At 40.6% G+C, this 23049-nt stretch overlaps 1 long non-coding RNA gene across 1 annotated transcript in view; it reads left to right on the top strand.

Annotated features, from left to right (window-relative positions):
* Positions 1-23049, top strand: part of LOC138850967 (uncharacterized) — a 31987-nt gene that overhangs the window by 1977 nt on the left and 6961 nt on the right. Inside the window, exon 1 of the long non-coding RNA XR_011391835.1 lies at positions 1-22981. This exon is cut by the window's left edge and continues 1977 nt beyond it. This is a non-coding gene — a long non-coding RNA (uncharacterized lncRNA). The remainder of the gene's footprint in view (positions 22982-23049) is intronic.

Genomic DNA, 23049 nt, shown 5'->3' with positions numbered 1-23049 from the left:
AGGTGTTGCCAATATACCTTTTTCCCCATTTTTATTATAATTTATATCATTTTTGTGTTCTGATTGTTTCAATTTATAATAGTTCTTGTGATTTCATAGCCAATTTCATGTGCACTTCTCCAGGAAACCCTTGCTTTATTTGTTTTCACTGTTATACACAAACATGTCTTTCTGTCTGAGTCTGTATGTCCGTCTAGCTCTGCTTATTTTTCTTTCTGTCTGCATGTGTGTGCCTGAAGTATATATGAAACTCCTTGAAAAATGGTGTTATGACAAGTGTCCGTAAACTGCTGACAGCCAAGTGACACTTGATGAATGTGCACTGCTCCAGGGAACCCTTGCTGGATTTGTTTTCACTGTTACACACAAATGGTCTGTCTCTCTATCTGTGTCTGTCTATCCGTCTGTCTAGCTAGCTCTGCTTATATGTCTTCCTGTGTGTGTGTGTGTGTGTGTGTGTGCGTGCGTGCGTGCGTGCGTGCGTGCGTGCGTGCGTGCGTGTGTGTGTGTGTGTGTGTGTGTGTGTGTGTGTGTGTGTGTGTGTGTGTGTGTGTGTGTGCGTGTGTGTGCGTGTGTGCGTGTGTGTCTGTCTGTCTTTCCATCTGCTTGCCTCTGTCTCAGGGAGGGGCTTGTAAACCTGTTGGCTTTTGGTTTACCGGCTGCTCTTTGATTGCCGAGCAAGCAAAAAGTGAAAATGCGTATTACTTGTGTCTTGTTTATTTTGTCTTACATCTACAAACACTGTATAGCACTTTGCCTGGAATTTTTGGGTTATCCTAGGTAATTTACACTATGTATAATAACTGTACTTATGTGTACATGTGAGAGTGATAGACAGACAGATACAGACAGAGAGACAGCCAAAGCCAGCCAGCCAGCCGAATACATGAGAACATAAGAAAGAAGGAACACTGCAGCAGGCCTACTGGCCCATGCAAGGCAGGTTCATGTCACCCCCCCAGCTTAGACCAATGACCCACTTAGTCAAGTCATCCACTAAAGGAAAGAGCTTGGCATCAGACCTAGCACAAGCTGGTTAGGTCCAACTGACACCCACTCGTGTATTTATCTAACATATTTTCTTGATCTGGGGAATTTGATCTGTGCTCTAGTTACCTAAAATAATTATAACCACTAATAATAATAATTATTATTATTAGTATTATTATAATAATGAACGCTACCAACTCAGTTCACTGTTTACCTCGCTGTGGGAGCAGTTTTCTCATGCTTTGTTTACATTTTTGACAAGTCATTTGGCCAAATATCGTTTTTCTGAGCATGGGTCCTAAGAAAGTAAGTGTAAAGGAAAGTGCTGAGAAGAAAAAGAGACTGATTTCCATGGAATTAACCCTTTCAGGGTCCCCAGACCCTCTCCCAGACTTGTTCTCAGGGTCACCCAAATTTAAAAAAAAAAAAAACTTACGAAAAGATAAGATAATCTTTTCCCGATCATAATGCCACCAAAAGTATGAAATTTGATGGAAAACTTCCAGAATTATGCTCTTGCGAAGTTAGCGGTCTTGACAATGTTTACGCATCGGCGATTTTGCCCACTTTGAGCCCTATTTTCAGCCAATTCCAGTGTACTAGTCAACAAAAATCATAACTATTTCGCTAGAACTCCGTTTTTTCTATCAAATGAGTACAAGAAACCACCCATTTACTGATTTCAACTATCCAATACAGTGGACCCTTGCATAACGCTATTAATCCATTCCTGAGAGCTCAACGTTAGGCGAAATTATCGTTATGCGAATTAATTTTACCCATAAGAAATAATGGAAATCAAATTAATCCGTTCCTGACACCCAAAAATATGGAAAAAAAATTTTTACCACATGAAATATTAATTTTAATACACACAAACTGAAGAAGATATGCACAGTTACATGACACTTACCTTTATTGAAGATCTGGTGATGATTGATGGGATGGGAGGAGGGGAGAGAGTTGATGGTCTTAGTGTTTAGAAGGGGAATCTCCTTCCATTAGGACTTGAGGTGTCAAGTCCTTTTCCGGGGTTACTTCCCTTCTTCTTTTAATGCCACTAGGACCAGCTTCAGAGTCACTGGACTTCTGTCGCACAACATATCTGTCCATAGAGGTCTGTACCTCTCGTTCCTTTATGACTTCCTAAAGTGATTCACAACATTGTCAGTGTACATGTTGCCAACACGGCTTGCAGCAGCTGTCTGAGGGTGATTTTCATCCATAAAGGTTTGCACTTTAAGCCACATTGCACAGATTTCCTTAATCTTTGAAGTAGGCAACTTCTTCAATTTCTCTCCCCTCCTTCGAAGCAGTTTCCTCAGGTGTGGCCTCTTGCTGTTGAAGTTCATCTAGCAGCTCATCAGTGGTTAGTTCTTCATTGTCCTCCTCCACCAACTCTTCCACATCCTCCCCACTAACCTCTAACCCCAAGGACTTCCCCAATGCCACAATTGATTCCTCAACTGGCATACGCCTCTCAGGGTTAGCCTCAAATCCTTCAAAATCCCTTTGGTCTGCACATTCTGGCCACAGTTTCTTCCAAGCAGAGTTCAAGGTCCTCTTAGTCACTCCCTCCCAAGCCTTACCTATAAGGTTTACACTTTTAAGGTCTAATTTATTTTCAATTAGGTAATTTTTCACAGTGGGGGCAAATGCTTGGTGTAACCAGTCATAGAAAAAGTCCCTAGTGACCCATGCCTTACTGTTTGCCCTCCACAGCACACAAATTAGCCTTGAGGATATTCTTGTGCCTGAACGCTCTGGGAGTTTCAGAGTGATACACTAATAAAGGCTTCACTTTGCAGTCACCACTATCATTGGCACACATTAACAGAGTAAGCCTGTCTTTCATAGGCTTATGTCCTGGGAGTGCCTTTTACTCCTGAGTAAGGTAGGTCCTGCTTGGCATTTTCTTCCAAAACAGGCCTGTTTCGTCACAATTAAACACTTGTTCAGGTTTCAGTCCTTCAATATGTACTCCTTGAATCCCTTCACATATTTTTCAGCTGCTTTGTGGTCCGAACTGGCAGCCTCACCATGCCTTATCACACTATGTATGCCACTATGCTTCATAAATCTCTCAAACCAACCATTGCTGGCCTTAAATTCACTCACATCATCATCTAGTTGCAGGCATTTTTCTAATTAAATCCTGATGCAACTTCCTAGCCTTTTCGCTTATGATCGCTTGAGAGATGCTATCTGTTTTTCGTTTATCCACACCAATAAGAGTCTCTCAACATCTATCACTTGCGATCTCTGTTTCGACAACACAGTTGCGCCTTTGGCAAGAACAGCTTCCATGATTGCCGTTCTCTTGGACACAATAGTAGCGATGGTTGATTGGGGTTTACTATACAACCTGGCCAGCTCGGAGACACGTACTCCACTTTCATACTTAGCAATGATCTCTTTCTTCATCTCCATAGTAATTCTCACCCTTATTCCTGTAGGGTTCGCACAAGAAGCTTTCTTGGGACCCATGGTCACTTTTATTGAAGATCTGGTGATGATTGATGGGATGGGAGGAGGAGAGAGAAAGTGTTAGTGTTTAGAAGGGGAATCCCCTTCCATTAACCCTTTGAGGGTTTTCGTCGTACTAGTACGTCTTACGCGTAGGGGTTTTTGACGTACTAGTACTCATAAATTCTAGCGGCCTCAAATCTAGTGGGAGAAAGCTGGTAGGCCTTCATATGAAAGAATGGGTCTATGTGGTCAGTGTGCACAGTCTAAAAAAAATCCTGCAGCACACAGTGCATAATGAGAAAAAAAAAACTATTACCATTTTTTTTTAATAAATCAGCGACTTTGCAGTGTATTTTCGTATGGTATTTATTGTTGTATTCTAGTTTTCTTGGTTTCATTTTATAGAATGGAATACATATTACAGAAATTGAGATGATTTTGACTGGTTTTACAAAGAAAGGTGCCTTGAAATTGAGCTCAAAGTAGCAGAAATGTTCGATTTTTGCCAAACTTCAAAAGTAAACAAATCGTGCCAAGCGTGCAATACACGTCAACTGGTGAGTCTAATATTCTTTCACAAGTGCACCAATAATATTTATACCATTTTTTACACTAATGCAGTAGTCTGCATAACAGTAAATCTTATATTTTTTGTGAAAATAAAAATTCAAAGTGGAAAGCAAAAGAATATAAGAGGGGCCTTGAGACATGACTAATGACTAGAGGAAATGTCATTTTAGTGCCAGGAATGTCTTTCTTGTTTATTCTGGACCCTATTCGGAAATTGGTATCTTTTGAAATTTGTGTGAAATTGGCAAAATTGCTAAATTCTGACCACTGTACTGGATAGTAGAATTTCATAAATGAGTGGTTTCTTGCACCCATTCGATAGAAAAAATGGAGTTCTATCGAAATATTCATGTTTTTTGTCGACTAGTACAGTGAAATTGGCCGAAAATGGGGCTCAAAGTGGGCAAAATCGCCGATGCGTAAACATCGCCGAGACCGCTAACTTTGCGAGAGCATAATTCCGTAAGTTTTCTATCAAATTTCAAACTTTTGGTGTCTTTATGATCGGGAAAAGATTCTCTATCTTTTCATAAGAGAAAATAATTTTTTTTTTTTTTTTAAATTTGGCCGACCCTGAGAACGAGTTTTGGAGAGGGCCTGTCGACCCTCAAAGGGTTAAGACTTGAGGTGTCGAGTCCTTTTCTGGGGTTACTTCCCTTCTTTTAATGCCACTAGGACCAGCTTCAGAGTCACTGGACTTCTTTCGCACAACATATCTGTCCATAGTGGCCTGTACCTCTCGTTCCTTTATGACTTCCCTAAAGTGTTTCACAACATTGTCAGTGTAATAATCACCAGCACGGTTTGCAATAGCTGTGTGAGGGTGATTTTCATCCATGAAGGTTTGCACTTCAAGCCACTTTGCACAGATTTCCTTAATCTTTGTAGTAGGCAACTTCTTCAATTTCTCTCTCCCCTCCTCTGAACCAGTTTCCTCAGGTATGGCCTCTTGCTGTTGAAGTTGATGTATCAGCTCATCAGTGGTTAGTTCTTCATTGTCCTCCTCCACCAACTCTTCCACATCCTCCCCACTAACCTCCAACCCCAAGGACTTTCCCAATGCCACAATGGATTCCTCAACTGGCATAATCCTCTCAGGGTTAGCCTCAAACCCTTCAAAATCCCTTTTGTCTACACATTCTGGCCGCAGTTTCTTCCAAGCAGAGTTCAAGGTCTTCTTAGTCACTCCCTCCCAAGCCTTACCTATAAGGTTTACACAATTGAGGATATTAAAGTGCTCTCTCCAAAACTCTCTTAGAGTCAGTTGAGTTTCTGAGGTCACTACAAAGCACCTTTCAAACAGAGCTTTTTTGTACAGTTTTTTTAAGTTTGCAATAACCTGCTGGTCCATGGGCTGCAGGAGAGGAGTGGTATTAGGAGGCAAAAACTTCACCTTAATGAATTTCATGTCCCCATAAAGTCGCTCTGCCACGTCTGTAGGATGACCAGGGGCATTGTCTAACACCAGAAGGCACTTAAGTTCTAATTTCTTTTCAGTTAGGTAATCTTTCACATTGGGGGCAAATGCATTGTGTAACCAGTCATAGAAAAAGTCCCTTGTGACCCATGCCTTACTGTTTGCCCTCCACAGCACACACAAATTCTCCTTGAGGACATTCTTTTGTCTGAACAGTCTGGGAGTTTCAGAGTGATACACTAATAAAGGCTTAACTTTGCAATCACCAGTAGCATTGGAACACATCAACAAAGTAAGCCTGTCTTTCATAGGCTTATGTCCTGGGAGTGCCTTTTCCTCCTGAGTAATGTAGGTCCTGCTTGGCATTTTCTTCCAAAACAAACCTGTTTCATCACAATTAAACACTTGTTCAGGTTTCAGTCCTTCAGCCTCTATGTACTCCTTGAATTCATGCACATATTTTTCAGCCGCTTTGTGGTCCGAACTGGCAGCCTCACCATGCCTTATCACACTATGTATGCCACTACGCTTCTTAAATCTCTCAAACCAACCTTTGCTGGCCTTAAATTCACTCAAATCAGCACTAGTTGCAGGCATTTTTTTAATTAAATCCTCATGCAACTTCCTAGCCTTTTCGCTTATGATCGCTTGAGAGACGCTATCTCCTGCTAGCTGTTTTTCATTTATCCACACCAATAAGAGTCTCTCAATATCTTCCATCACTTGCTATCTTTGTTTCGAAAACACAGTTAAACCTTTGGCAAGAACAGCTTCCTTGATTGCCTTTCTGGTGCCCACAATAGTAGCGATGGTTGATTGGGGTTTCTTATACAACCTGGCCAGGTCGGCGATACGCACTCCACTTTCATACTTATCAATGATCTCTTTCTTCATCTCTATAGTAATTCTCACCCTTATTGCTGTAGGGTTGGCACTAGAAGCTTTCTTGGGGCCCATGGTCACTTATTTTCCAGAGAAAATCACCAAAAACAATGTAATAATACGAAATGTTCCAGTTGTATGCTTGGATGTTACTGCGGAGGCTGGCTGGTAAACAATGGCACGGGCGGCACACGTTAGGCTGGCTGAGGGCGCACATTGGACGCGTCTGCTAGAAAAATGACAGGATGGGTAATGAGAACCTTCAAAACTAGGGAGGCCAAGCCCATGATGACACTCTTCAGGTCACTTGTTCTATCTGGGCTGGAATATTGCTGCACACTAACAGCACCTTTCAAGGCAGGTGAAATTGCCGACCTAGAAAATGTACAGAGAACTTTCACGGCACACATAACGGAGATAAAACACCTCAAATATTGGGAGCTCTTGAGGTTCCTAAACCTGTATTCCCTGGAGCGCAGGAGGGAGAGATACATGATTATATACACCTGGAAAATCCTAGAGGGACTAGTGCCGAACTTGCACACGAAAATCACTCACTACGAAAGCAAAAGACTTGGCAGACGATGCACCATCCCCCCAATGAAAAGCAGGGGTGTCACTAGCACGTTAAGAGACCATGCAATAAGTGTCAGGGGCCCGAGACTGTTCAACTGCCTCCCAGCACACATAAGGGGGATTACCAACAGACCCCTGGCAGTCTTCAAGCTGGCACTGGACAAGCACCTAAAGTCAGTTCCGGATCAGCCGGGCTGTGGCTCGTACGTTGGTTTGCGTGCAGCCAGCAGCAACAGCCTGGTTGATCAGGCTCTGATCCACCAGGAGGCCTGGTCACAGACCGGGCCGCGGGGGCGTTGACCCCCGGAACTCTCTCCAGGTAAACAGCGGTGAGCGGGTTTTTGAGCGGTATGCGAGGCAAAATTTTTGCGATTAAAGCGAGCGGTATGCGGATTAAGCGTTATGTGGTGCCAACGGTATGCGGGGTCCACTGTAATTTGAAATGACCGTATTAGCGGAACGCCGTAAAGTGAAACTCCGTAAAGCGGGCCCCTACTGTACTAGTACGTCAAAAACCCTGGTGCGTAAGCCGTACTAGTACGTCCAAAACCCTGAAAGGGTTAAAGCATGAAATCATAGATAAACAAGCGAGGTGTCCAGTTTTGGTTTGAGGGGGGAGGGGGGGGAGCTGCCTCGTAACTCAAATGTTGGCTTGTAACTCAGAGCAAAAAATCAACTCAGGTACAGCTCGTATCTGAAAAAACTCATCAAAGTTCCACTGCACATGAAGACATCGTAAAATATTGTACTATATACATACATGCTCCTCCCACTCATATACAGTTGCCCCTCAATTATCGTCCATAATCCGTTCCTGGAAGTGGGACTATTATTGAAATAGACGATTTTCGAATCAATTTTCCCCATAAGAAATAATGTAAATACAATTAATCCGTTCCTGACTCCCAGAAGTATTAAAACAAAAATTTTTTTTACATGAAATATAGATGTAGTACATAAAGAATACAATGGGAGATGATGAATGAAACATTAACAGCATAACACTTACCTTTATTGGCGATTCTTCTTAGTGTATGGAAGACTGGAGGAGGAGAGAAATTGAATTACTGTTTGGAAAGGGAATCCCCTTCCATCAACACCTCATGTACCAAGTGCTTTTCTGGGGTTACTTCTCTTCTCTGTTTCTTAATGCCACTAGGACCAGCTTGAGAGTCACTGGTGTCCTGTCTTGCAAAAAAAAAAAAACTGTCCAGAGAGCTCTGTTTTTGGTGTCTCTTTAAAACTTCCCTAAAATGAGCCAAGACTGTCACTGTACAAGTTGCTGATATGGCTTGCAACATCCTTCTCAGGGTGATGTTTCTCCATAAATCTTTCTATCCTAACCCACATTTCATTTCAAAAATCTCCTTAATTTCTGAAGAAGGCACCTTCTTCCATCTCTCTCCCTCCTCCTCTGCAGCAAGATTCTGAGCTGCGATCTGTTGTTCTTCCTGCTGAAACTCTTGCTCCTTTCATATTGTTCATTGATGTTTTTCTTAAATTCAATCGTATTTCTTACCTTCTTTACCAAAGGTTTGACACTAGGAGCTTTCTTTGGAGGCATGGTAGCTTATTTAGCACTTGCAAGCACTAAAATGAATGGAATATTATGAAATATTTTGTATGAACACGTGAGGGGACCGTCGCTCACTGATAAACAATGGCACACTGGCTGGGAACGGCTCAGAGCCGTCAGTACGTGTCCAGGTTGAAAGACGATTAGCGAGTTAATGGACCACTTGCGAGCCAATGTTTAGACAAAATAACAGGACTATTTCCGAAATGGATGACTTTCAGGCCGGACGATTATTGAGGGACCACTGTATTTGTCCAATCTCATTTTGAAGCTACCCAAGGTCCTACCTTGGGTAGTTTCGAATTTAGGTTGGATAAATACACGAGTGAGAGGGGTTTAATTTGAGTGGGACATGCATGTGAGTAAATAGAATTATGAAAGGTTATTGCTTGGGGTAGTGTTTATTCTGTTAGTGGGTTGGATTTGTGAAGGACCTGCTTAGTATGGGCGAACCGGCCTACTGCAGTGTTCCTGCTTTCTTATATTATTTTTACTTTCCTCTTTAAAGGGGAGTGTTAATATGACATGACATCAGTGAATTGCTGGTGTTTGCCACACTATTTGCTCTAGCTGGCACTCTTACTGAGCTGGTGCTCGCACAAGGTACTAAGTGGTTTGGACAGTTTAAGGGTTAAACTTTCGTAATGTGATCCTCTAGGAAAAGAGCTTTAAAAATTTGTATTTGCATCAATAAGAGTAGAGACTCACTGAAAAATTGCTATTGCCCCATGCAAAACATTAGCGAAGGTGAACCCCATAATGTGTGTGTCTGTTGCTATTTCCTTTAGTGCACTTTAACACTTCAAATATATATCTACAGTAAGTGCCATTTTTGGGTGTACTTAGCTTGGAGTATATATGTTTGTTTTGGTGTTCATTGATCACCTACTTTATAATAAGATGGAAATCTTACTGTATTATTAGAAACTAAATTATATATACACCTACCATCCGACTTACAACCGAGTTCGGTTCCGAGAAACCGGTCATAAGTCGAAATGGTCGTAAGTCGAACTTTACTACTGAATATCAACAAAACATTTTTGTAATGACTTTATTTTATTGTTTTATTTTGGTATTTCATGTTTTACTTTACTTTTTATGTTGTTAGTACTGTATTTTATACTGTAAGGTTTAGGATAAACACTGTGTACAACACAAATAGTTGTTTATTTCCCAGAAATTTGGCATAAAAAACACGGTCGTAAGTCGAGTGGTTGTAAGTCGAGCAGGTTGTAAGTCAGTTGGTAGGTGTATTTGTAAAATTATAAGGAATGTTTCTGCGAATTACAATGAAAAAATGAGTGCTGTAATAAAATATGTATAGCTGCAATAAATTGTTTCTGTTACCTTGCTGGTAAGTTTTGTCTTGTTAGCTGCTAACACTTGGTATCAGTTGTAAATGTTTAGAATGCTTGATGTACAGTACACTACTAGAAATTTTATTTTCTCACTTAGTGCAGGAAGCTCTCCAGTTTAACCTGTAAACGGTCCAAACGTATATATACGTTCACTACCCCAGTGCCCTGAATATTTTGAAAAATAAAAGCAATCTTTTTTTTTTTTTTAATGAAAATAAAGAGCACATTTTTCTAAGTGTTATAAGATAAAAAAAGAAAATAGGGTCAGTACTTACAGAGATATGAGGCCAACAAGTTGGCACTGGATGCTCACGTGACAACAACATCGAGTCCTGCCACTTTCAGAAGTGTTGCCGATATACCTTTTTTTCTATTTTTCATATTTTGTATAATTTTTATGTACTGATAATTACAATTTATCGTAATTCTTGTCATTTCATAACCAGTCTTTCTTCTGACACAAGTATTAGGTACTGAAATTGTACTCAAATTGTCACAAACACATTGACAGGTGGACATTTACACCTGCCTTGGCCATTCATTGTTGTCTTGGAATATATACAAAGTATTTATAGGTCCCAGCAATGTTTTGGTTATGTGGAAGTAAAGAAGGAGGAGGAGTAGGAGGAGAAGCAGAAGGAGAAGAACATGAAAAAGAAGAAGAAAAAGAAAGAGAAGAAGAAGAAGAGAATAATAATAATAATACATAATAATAAGTTCCCTTGAAGCATGAAAAACAAGCCTCAGTCCACTCTTTGTTTTTGCTGGTACAGAAACATGTCTGTCTATTTGTCTGTCTGTCAAGCTCCCTGCCTGTCTATCTGTCTAGCTCTCTGTCTCAGAGAGAGCCACAAGACTGGGTCATCACGTTTACTCATATCTTCAAGCAGAGTATAGCACTTTGTCTGGATTTTTTGGGGTTATCCTAGGTAATTTACACTATGTATACTTGCATTTATGTGTACCTGTGAAACAGAGACAGAAAGAGATAGAGGCAGATACAGAGACAAAGATATACAGACAGACAGACACAGATATAGACATAGACACAGACAAGCAAACGGAGCCAGGCTGCCAGCAGCCGGCCAGCCAAACAGCCAGCCTGCTGAACATGTATTACGTTCCAGAATTGTTTCTCTTTACTTAGGGCATAGGTTATAAGACATTCTGAAAAGGTGTTTTACAAATGTTGCACATGGGTTATTATCGAGGTTTTTTGATATTTCCTCGACCGCTTATGGCCACATCCACCTCAAAGCCACTAAACTCGGGGTCAACATCACTTTCCTCTTAAAATGGGAGAGTTAATGCTACATGAAATCAGTGAAACCCAGGTGTTTGCCACACTCTTGGCTCTAGCTGGTGCTCATTTGAACTGGTGCTCCCACAAGGTACTAAATAGTCCCAGATTTTTTTTAACCCTTTGACTGTTGCAACCCCAAATCCTGAGGTGTCTCCTGGCATCAAAAAAAATTGAAAAAAAAAAAAAAAATCTTATGAAATGATAGGGAATCTTTTCCTGATGGTAATGACACCAAAAGTATGAAATTTTATGGAAAATTTATGGAATTATCCTCTCGCGAAGTTAGTGACCTTGGCAACATTTACGAATTGACGATTTCCCCCCACTTTGAGCCCTATTTTTGGCTAATTCCATTGTTCCAGTTTACCAAACTCATGACTATTTCTTTAGAACTCCATTTGTTCTATCGATTGAGTACAGGAAACTGCCCATTTGCCGATTTCAACTACCCAATAAAGTAGTCAGAAATTTATAATTTGGCCAATTTCATGCAAATTAAAAAATATGCCAATTTCAAAATAGGGTCCAGAATGAACATTGCAGACATTCCTGGCTCTAAAGTGGCATTTTCTTTGTTCATCAGTCACGTCTCCAGGCCCCTCTGATATTACTCTTGCTTTCTATTCAGAATTTTTATTCAAACAAAAAAATAGAAGATTTATTGTTATGCAGACTACTGCAATATTGTAATAATTGTATAAATAAAATCAACTTATTCATGACTGCATGTTAGAATGGCTAGTTGGACATTTATTAGACAATGGCATCATTTGTTTACTCCTGAACATCGGCAAAAATCAAACAATTCTCTTACTTTGAGCTCCATTTCAAGGTCCTTTTCATAGTAAAACTAATGAAAATCACCTCTGTTTCTTTAATATGTTTTCCATTCTATCAAATATGACTATGAAAACGAGAATATAACCATAAAAACTATACAAAAATACACCTCAATGTTGGCGTTTTAATCCAAAAACACGGTCGGAATTTTTTTTTATTAATTTTGCACTGTGTGCTGCAGGATTTTCTTTATATGGTGCACACTGACCACACAGACCCATTCTCTCACATGTGGGCCTACCAGCTTTCTCCTGCTTGATTTGAAGCTGCTAGAATTTTTGAGTATATATACGTCAAACACATTGGCTTGTAAGACATATATATACGACCAAAACAGTCAAAGGGTTAATACAGTGCACACTCAGTGTTATAACCCTTCAAGTTGTGTATAAGTCTAAGTGTCTGTAACTTGAAACTTATTTTCTCATATAAACCTGTGTTATGATTCGAGTTGCATTCCTGAGCAATAATATTTCTTATTTGTTTTATCATAACCTATTTACCCATTACTTGTAACACATCCTTGATCAGTTTTAAGGGTTCTATCTTCGAAGCCTGTCTTGACGCCATGCTTCCCAGTTGATTGCTTGTTCAACCAGACTGTTGCTGTTGGCTGCCTACTGGCACACAGAGTTGTCATAACCTGGGTACTGTGGCACACTACGGAGGTTGTCGGCCAGTTCCCTCTTGAAAGCTTTTATATTTATTCTCTTAATATTTCTGATATCTACAGGTTGCAGTTTGAAGAATTTTGATCTACTGATAATACAGCATTCTCCAATTGTGCCCATGTCACTCCTGTACAGTATTTTACTGGGCTTATTTTACATTTCCTTTCAACTCTTCACAATAAGTTATTAAGGTAGTATTTAGACTTTACACCTACAGTCATGTGTCTTTCCTGTATAAATTTAATTATCAGGTGCATCTTTTCTTTTGCCATTTCAGAGAGTACAATGCAAGTTCTTTAACCTATTGATAGGCTGTTATGTAGATCTGTCACTGATGTCAGGGCCCTTAGTGTCAATTTACATTTTGAGCACAGCCCCCTCAGATAAACTATGAGGTGTAAATTTTGGCATAGATACGATGAGAGAATGGGTCTGTGCAGTGAATGTACAGCATAAAAGAGAGCTGGCCCCCACTTGGTGCATGATAGGAAAAGCAAAACACTCACTTTGTGTCTGGTTTACAATAGAAAATTTAAGGAGCTTCCAAGAATGGTTTTATTGCTGTTTCTTAGCCTTATTTGATAGAAAGGAAGATATGCTACTGAAATAGAGATGATTTTGGTTGTTTCTGGATGAGCAATAGCTTGAAATTGGGCTGTAAAGTAGTGGATTCGATTTTTGCCCGTTTTCCTGTCGACCGGTAAAACCCCCCCCCCCCGTGCAGTCCACAGTCTATTTTATGGGTGTTTAATAAGTCTTTAATAAGCCATGACCAATCACTCCTGGTTTTATTTTATTGTTTGGGAAATGAGGTAAATCTGAAATTTTTTTTCGAGATAATGAATTCAAAATGGGAATCAAGTATAATATAGGAGAGGCCGGGTGATGTTATCTGGAGGTTATTCCGGGGATCAACGCCCCCGCGGCCCGGTCCATGACCAGGCCTCCCAGTGGATCAGGGCCTGATCAACCAGACTGTTACTGCTGGCCGCACGCAGTCCAACTTACGAGCCACAGCCCAGCTGATCTGGCACTGACTTTAGGTATCTGTTCAGCTCTCTCTTGAAGGCAGCCAGGGGTTTATTGGTAATTCCCCTAATGCTTGATGGGAGGCTGTTGAACAGTCTTGGGCCCCGGACACTTATGGTGTTTTCTTTTAGTGTACCAGTGGCGCCCCTACTTTTAATTGGGGGTATTTTGCATCGCCTGCCCGGTCTTTTGCTTTCGTAGGGAGTGATTTCTGCATGCAGATTTGGGACCATTCCTTCCAGAATTTTCCAAGTGTAGATTATGATATATCTCTCTCTCCTGCATTCCAACGAGTACAAGTCAAGTGCTTCCAAGCATTCCCAGTAGTTAAAGTGCTTGACAGAACTTATACGTGCAGTAAAGGATCTCTGTACACTCTCTAGATCTGCAATTTCACCTGCTTTGAATGGAGATAAATGAATGGTGATAAATGAATAGAGGGGATGTTGTTTTATTGCCTGGAATGTTCACATTGTTTTTTTTTGGACTATTTTTAAATTTGATTTTTTTTTTAATTTTGTGTAAAATTGGCTAAATTGCTGACTTTTCTGCACTTTGTAGTGTAGTTTTGATAGTTGAATGGGCATTTTCTTGTGCTCATTCGATAGAATGATATTCACATTAGGAAAATAGATAAGAATTTGGTCAAATTGAACAATGGAAATGGGCTTAAAATAGGAATCATATTGGGTAACATCATTGATGTGTAAATTGTGCCTTGACTGCTGACATTACTCTTGCCTAATTCCTTAAGTTCTACATCAGATTTCATGCCTTCAGACAGGGATTCTCTAGCATTTCATAATTTAAAAAAAAAAAATCTAACCCAGAAAGCAATATTAATTTTGGGGGTTTGGTCAGTGAAAGGGTTAAGATGTTTGTAGTAGTTAAGATCTGTTGATTATTTTCCCGCCACATTGGCACATCGGATGTCTCCCACCAAAGTAGAGTGGCCAAGAATGCATTCACCATCATTCATTTAACCCGCAAACGGTCCAAACGTGTCTGTAGTTTATCTGGAGAGGGTTTCAGGGGTCAACGCCCCTGTGGCCCAGCCTGAGACCAGGCCTCTTCGTGGATCAGGGTCTGATCAACCAGGCTGTTACTGCTGGCCGCATGCCTGCTCATCAGGTACTGAATGTAGGTGCCTGTCCAGTGCCTTCTTGAATACAGCCAGGGGTCTATTGGTAATCCCCCTTTTGTACACTGGGAGGCAATTGAACAGTCTTGGGCCATGGACACTTATTGTGCTGTTTCTCAATGTACTCGTGGCACTCCTGCTTTTCATCGGGGGAATGCTGCATCTCCTGCCAAGTCTTTTGCTTTCATAGGGAGTATATATACGTTTTTAGTGTTAGTGCCCCAAACGTATATACAGTGGACCCCCGCATACCGATTTTAATCCGTGCAAGAAGGCTCATTGTTATGCGAAATAATCGGTATGCAAATGAATTTTCCCCATAAGAAATAATGGAAATTAAATTAATCCGTGCAAGATACCCAAAAGTATGAAAAAAAAAATTTTACCACATGAAATATACATTTTCCTACACACAAAGAGAAGGATACATGCACAATAGTAGAGTAGTACATGCACAGTATATATTGTGCATGTACTAGTCTACTAAATGAAGAATAAATGACACTTACCTTTATTGAAGATGCAGCAATGACTGATGAGACACTGTGTCCTGGGAGTGCCTTTTCCTCCTGAGTACTGTAGGTCCTGTTTGGCATTTTCTTCCAGAACAGGCCTTATCACACTGTGTATGTCACTACGATTCTTAAATCTCTCAAACCAACCTTTGCTGGCTTTAAATTCACCAATATGAGCACTAGTTCCAGGCATTTTTCCCTGTTCACCTGGGTGTTAGTCGACTGGTGTGGGTTGCATCCTGGGAGACAAGATTAAGGACCCCAATGGAAATAAGTTAGACAGTCTTCGATGACACTGACTTTTTTGGGTTATCCTGGGTGGAAAATCCTCTGGGGTTAATTGTTTCTTGGTATATTCTCAATAAGCCACACCAACAACAGTGCTACAGCAGCAGCAGACGATGCTGCAGCAGCAGCTGACAGTGCTACAGCAGCAGCAGACGATGCTACAGCAGCAGCAGCAGCTGACAGTGCTACAGCAGCAGCAGACGATGCTACAGCAGCAGCAGCAGCTGACAGTGCTACAGCAGCAGCAGACGATGCTACAGCAGCAGCAGCAGCTGACAGTGCTACAGCAGCAGCAGACGATGCTACAGCAGCAGCAGACGATGCTACAGCAGCAGCAGCAGCAGCTGACAGTGCAGCAGCAGCAGCAGCTGTACCACCAATAGTAGCGATGGTTGATTGGGGTTCATTATACAACCTGGCCAGCTCAGAGACACGCACTCCACTTTCATACTATCAATGATCTTTTTCTTCATCTCTATAGTAATTCTCACCCTTATTGCTGTAGGGTTGGCACTAGAAGCTTTCTTGGGGCCCATGGTCACTTATTTTCCAGATAAAATCACCAAAAACACTGTAATAATACGAAATGTTACGATTGTATGCTTGGATGCTACCGCGGAATCTGGCTGGTAAACAATGCCACCGGCGGAACATGTGAGGCTGGCTAAGGCGCACATTGGACGCGTCTCGGACGAACAGCGGTGAGCGGGTTTTTGAGCGGTATGCAAGGCAAAATTTTTGCGATTAAAGTGAGTGGTATGCGGAACAAACGGTATGTGATGCCAACGGTATGTGGGGGTCCACTGTGTACGTTTTTTTTGGTCATACATTCAACATTGCCACGATAAGCCTGAGTCGCATAGACATGAGAGAATGGGTGTTAGCACTCACTGTGTGCCATATTAAAATAATTAGGGATGCCTGGGTATCATATGCTCTGTTTTCCTATTAAAAAATGACTTTTTTTTTTTATCAAAAAAGTTGGGGCACTACAGGAGAGAACGTATACTATATACGTTTGGACCGTTTACAGGTTAATAATTGTCTTCTCAGAAGTGTTGAGAGATTGCAATTTAGATGACTCTTGAGCAGTAGAATTCTCACCCCTCCTAGCTCAAAGAGTGTAGTCACTGTACTTCTTATTTCCAGGCTTCGGTCCTGGCAAACCAGTTTACCCTAAACCTTTTCATAAATGTTAGCATATTCACATTCAACCATCATTGATGTAATTTCTCATTTTGAAGTTTTTTTAATTATCCAGTCTTTTTTTTTTTTTTTTTCAACTTTTAGCATTTACCATATTGTATGCACTAAACTTATGGTTATTTGATATTAGTCTAAAGTCTTTTACATGTTCCTTACATATTATGAGACAGTTTTACTGTGTTTTGTATCCCGTTCTCATTTTGAGTTTTCATTCTTTTCATATCTAAGCAGTTGGAATTTGTCACTCTTGAACTTTGTTATTTTCCTTTCATCACTGTTGAAGTTTGTTGATGTCTGCAAGGTTTGTGTGTCAGCTGTGGTGACTTTCATGTTTTGACATCCTCTGTAAAGGATCTTGTGAAGTAGTTGCTAGTGTGTGTATTTTGTGTTTTATCCTTTGTTGGTCAGGATATTTTTTTCTATGTCAGATATGGTCAAAAATGAACCAAGGAAGTTGTTTGAAGGCCTTTACCCTTTCAGGGCCCAGACTCCTGATTTGAGAATTGCTCTCAGGGTCCAAGAATTTAAAAAAAAAAAAAAAAAATTCTCTTATGGAATGAGAGAGTTCATTTTACTGAAGGTAATGAAACAAAAAAAAATTCCATCAGTACTTACCGAGTTATGGAGGCGTGAAGTTGACAAAAAATGACTGGTGGTAACATCAGTGACTGCCACATACTCCATATTATTTATTTTGTGTACAGTGGTACCTCGAGTTACGAACATAATTCGCTCCAGAAGGCTGTTTGAGTGCTGATACCGAACGAATTTGTTCCCATAAGAAATAATGTAAATTAGAATAGTCCGTTTCAGACCCCCAAAAATACACTTACAAAAATACACTTACATAATTGTTACATAACTGTATTTTGGTACTTTTTTCTAATATTTTATTTTTTTCAGTAACTTTTGTGGCCTCTGAAACCAATGTGTATAAATGTACACATAATGTATGTTTATACACAGTGTATGCAACACAGTAATTGCACTAATATTGTCTTCAGTATATTGTTTACAAAACTTGTTTACACAAACAGGTTGCATATTACTAATGTGCCATCATATAAATATGTAGTCACTGGACATGTTGCTGTAACTGTCACAGCGGTGTTTTACACTCTTGCACATAAAACTTGTGTCTTTGTATTTTTTGTGGCCATTTTTTGGTATGTGCACAGACAAAACATCTCTTCTGATCCCATGACTTCTTAGTAGGAGGAAGTTGTATTAAGAAGTGATCATCATGCCTTAAACAATAAAGGCATTTGGTGATAGTTCATGGGCAGTTTTTATTGCAGGTGTGACCTGGTACTTAACCCTTTCAGGGTCCCCAGGCCCTCTCCCAGACTTGTTCTCAGGGTCGCCCAAATTTAAAAAAAAAAAAAAAAAATTCTTGTGAAAAGAATCTTTTCCCGGTCATAATGACACCAAAAGTATGAAATTTGATGGAAAACTTACGGAATTATGCTCTCGCGAAGTTAGCGGTCTCGATGTTTACGCATCGGCGATTTTGCCCACTTTGAGCCCTATTTTTGGCCAATTCCACTGTACTAGTCGACAAAAATCATAACAATTTCGCTAGAACTCCATTTTTTTCTATCAAATGAATACAAGAAACCACCCATATACCAATTTCAACTATCCAATACAGTTTATCTGGAGAGAGTTCCGGGGGTCAACGCCCCCGCGGCCCGGTCTGTGACCAGGCCTCCTTAGGTCAGTGTCCCAGGATGCGACCCACACCAGTCGACTAACACCCAGGTACCCATTTTACTGATGGGGAACATAGACAACAGGTGGAAAGAAACACGTCCAATGTTTCTACTCTGGCTGGGAATCGAACCCAGGCCCTCACCGTGTGAAGCGAGAGCGTTAACCACCAGGCCACCAGAGCCTGGTGGGCAGAATTTAGCAATTTTGCCAGTTTCACACAAATTTCAAAAGATGCAAATTTCCAAATAGGGTCCAGAATAAACAAGAAAGACATTCCTGGCACTAAAATAACATTTCCTCTGTTCATTAGTCACGTCCCCACGACCTTCTTACATTCTTTTGCTTTCCACTTTGAATTTTTATTCTCGCAAAAAATAGAAGATTTACTGTTATGCAGACTACTGCATTAGTGTAGAAATGGTATAAATAATATCAGCGCACTTGTGAAAGAATATTAGACTCACCAGTTGACGTGTATTGGACGCTTAGCATGATTTGTTACTTTTGAACTTTAGTAAAAATCGAACATTTCTAGTACTTTGAGCTCAATTTCAAGGTACTTTTCATTGTAAAACCAGTCAAAATCATCTCAATTTCTGTAATATGTCTTCCATTCTATAAAATGAAACCAGAAAAAATAGAATACAGCAATAAATACCATACGAAAATACAGTGCAAATTCACTGTTTTAATTCAAAAACATGGTCATTTTTTTTTTCTCATTATGCACTGTGTGCTGCAGGATTTGTTTTATACTGCGCACACTGACCACATAGACCCATTCTTTCATACGTAGGCCTACCAGCTTTCTCTCACTAGATTTGAGGGCACTAGAATTTAGGCGTACTTGTACATCAAAAACCCTGGTGCGTAAGCCGTAGTAGTACGTCTGAAACCCTGAAAGGGTTAAATATGTTGTCTGACTACAAACAAAATTCACCATACGGTGGTTTTGATGCTGGTCTTCATTTGGTACATATTACGTGCATTTAGTAGGGAAATGACTACAAGATGGAAGAGTTTCATGTACCACTCATAACTCTTGCGAGCACAATCGTCAATCCCAATTTGCATGTCACATTTGTCCACTAAATGCATATTGAGTATGTAGCCAAGTACAGTCACAGGTTTTTACAATAGGTTCATGGGTCATGCTATCCACTTTGCCACTGTCTTTCATTTCGTTACGGTGAATGGGTGTCACCATTGTGACATCTTGTTCGTCATACCATGGTAATGCCATTGGCAGCAAACACCTGCGCCTCACCTCTACGAGTGCCTGTATCGAACCTGCTCATATGCTTGCGATTTGCCAGCACTGTACCACACTACTCACTCGCAGGAAATCAGTGGGTAAGGGGCTTGTGTACCAGTTATCAGTATATAATGTATGCCCCTTTCCAAGATAAGGTTCCATCATTGTTCTCACCACATAGCCAGAGATACCCAATAACTTCTTTTATCTTGTAGTGTTTTATTTCCCATGAACATAATTAGATCCAGTACAAGACCACTGTCACAATCACAAAACACAAACAACTTCATACCTAAGCATTTCTTCTTGCTCAGTATATATACTTCTTGAACGATGGTCTACCTTTGAGTAAAATCAGACTCATAAATAACAAGATTCGTCAATGGATAAAAATACATTCTGAACCTTTGTTTCAAATGCATAACACATTCCTAATTTTGTATAACCTGTCGTTTCTGTCAGGTTTTGTTTTGTCGGAGAAGTGTAGTACGTAACAGTAGGAAAATCTGTTGACTGGGATAAAATCACTGCAGGTTGGAGTGGAAATTAGAGAGTCTGGATCAGTATGATTATACTTATACACATGTGGCATAAGCATTATTGTGGCAAAAAGCAAATACATCTCAGCCACAGTTGTTGCCTTCCACCGGTGTAGTCGTGACTGTAGTGAAATCACTGTGTTAACCATGGTTTAATCAAAGTATCTGTTACTTTCCCTGACAATAATTTCCATCAGGGGCTGGTCAAAGAATAGTTCAAGAATTCCAGTTCACTTGCAATGTTCCCAAGGGTACAGTTTAGCAGAATTCCACTGTGATTGTCATTAAATTGATGGGGATTGAGCACAAAATTTGCAATTTGCTGCCAATCCCTGATGCTGTCTGTTGGTGGATATTGGATATTAGTAGCTGGTTGTGGTGTGTGGGTGGTTGAGGATGCTCTGGGCCATTGATGTGCTGAGTCAACAGTGTGGCCACCAGTGTGGCCTGTTGCTGGTGTCACATCCCGCATGGTACCACCACCAAATATTGATGCATGTGGTATATTATCCATCCCAATTGTAGCCACATCATCATCACTTTCACTGTTCCTAGTGTAGGCCATTGGATGTTCTCTGTCCACTTGGAATTGCATACAGCACACGAGACAGCATGCTGTATTATATAAACTGATACTTCACTGGCGAATATTTTTCCTTGCTGTCACTACTTGAATAGTCATCTAGAGCAAGAAAATCAAAATCCATGTCACTGTTCAAAACCATAGAATTCCTTTTCACTTCCATCTGTGTTTGAACTGTCACATGGGAAGAGGAGATTCCCAATTCACTGGGGAGTGAGATCTTTCCTACTGTGAGGCATGGTGAGTCAAGTACTTTGTACTGAGATGGTGTTGCCACAATGCAGTGCACGCGCTCTGATTTTTTGTATGCTATGCACACTGACATTGCAGACCCATTCTCTCATATGTAGGCCTAACGCGGTTCTCGCTAGATTTTAAGCCACTAGAATTTTGGCATAGTACTGTGGCACAATCACTGGCTTCAAAGCTGTAGAACTATGGCACAGGCCATGAAGTTGTTAAATGGCGGAGTGCAAGAAATTTGTGTGTTCTATGATTTTGTGTGTATCTGTACTGTATATATGTTGTGCCTAGTTGGTTAGTGAAACATTGTCTTGCTCAGCTTAAGGTTAACTTTTTCTCTGTATCTTCTTCCATTCCTACTTGTGTACTGCAAGAGGTCTCGTCTTCACATGGGAAAGAAAGTTGCAGTTTTGTGAGAGGTTGACGTGATGTGAAGCTGCCTCTGATAGTAAGGCAGGCAGGCGAGGCAGTAAAGTAGGTGTTAGTGATGTTTACTGATGCTCTATTTTCCTCACGGATCACGTGTGCTAGGTTGACTTCCTCTTTCTAATTGATGTGTGTGTTTTTATGAGTGTCAGAAGTTTCTAGACATTTCTTAACAGTTTCAGGATGTCAAGTGTCACTGATGAGTACCTCTCCAGAGACTTGTCATTTGTAGGTGATCACAGGTGTCAGCAGTGTGAAGCAATGCTCCTCCCTCAACTTCCTCATCACTTGCTTCCTATAGTCTACCTAAGTTTTTATTTTTTCCGCTCCATATATTAATCATCCATTCGTCACCTCGCCCTCCTGGTACCTGATGGATGTTTTCAAGGGTCAGTGCCCCTGAGGGCCCAGTCCCAGACCAGGCTTCCTGCTGGATGAAGGCCTGATCAGCCAGACTTTATCTTTCATTTTTCAATCCCCCTATTTATCTTCCATTCCTCCCATCACCTTCATTATCTTCCATTCCTCCCATCACATTTCTTATCTTCCATTCCTCCCATCACGTTTCTTGTCTTTGTTTTCTTCCCTTCACCTCATTTATAGTGGCAGTGTACTTTGCACTATAATTAATATCTGGTGAGACTTACTTTCTGTGAAGATCGCAGATCAAGTATTATAAACGGTAATCAGTACATGCGTATTTACATAATTCCTTATAAAAAGTAATACCATATGTAGTTTCACAACTTGCTTAATCCTTTTGTTGGATTCTTTCCAAGAAACTTGATGGTATTGTATGTGTGTAATTCTACACAACACTTCATGACCCGAAGTTTGTCTTAAGTGGTTAATGTCTATTTTATAGATGACATGATCCGTAGAGTTTGATGGTTTTGTTAAGGTTCAGTGAGTTGACATTTGGGATAAGAGGGGACAATATCTGAAGCCGGTGCTTGTATTGCAGGTAGGTCGGGTGTCCCCAGGCAGGACAAGTGGCCTTGCTTGTGAAATCTGTGGTAAAGTATTCAGCGGCAAGAACCAGCGCCAGCTGCTGCGCCGACACTCACTCATCCATACTGGCGTGAAGCCTCATGCCTGCCGTAATTGCCCATATCGTACCAACCAGAAATGCAACCTCAACATGCACATAGCCACTGTGCATCGTGCAGCTCCTTTCCTGCATCCATTCCTAACCCCTGCATTTTCTCTACCCCAGCCGTCAAGCTCACACAGTACTCCTATTACTTCATCAGAGAATTCTGCTCCAACAGCAGTGACTACTCTAAACTTTAGAAATAGTGGAAATGATCATCAGTAATGTGGGAATAGACTTTTTGCCACAATTTTTTTGCAACTCTTTAGGTTTCTGCCTAAGAATTTGATATTAGGTAAAATGGCAAGTCTTTTATCTAGTGGATTGATGGGCTTGTGAAAAAATGTTTGGCTGTTCAGTATT

The sequence above is a fragment of the Cherax quadricarinatus genome, chromosome 10, assembly GCF_038502225.1.
Source record: "Cherax quadricarinatus isolate ZL_2023a chromosome 10, ASM3850222v1, whole genome shotgun sequence".
Taxonomy (NCBI): domain Eukaryota; kingdom Metazoa; phylum Arthropoda; class Malacostraca; order Decapoda; family Parastacidae; genus Cherax; species Cherax quadricarinatus.
The sequence above is the reverse complement of the archived record's forward strand: the minus strand, read 5'-3'. Positions and strand labels throughout refer to the sequence as shown.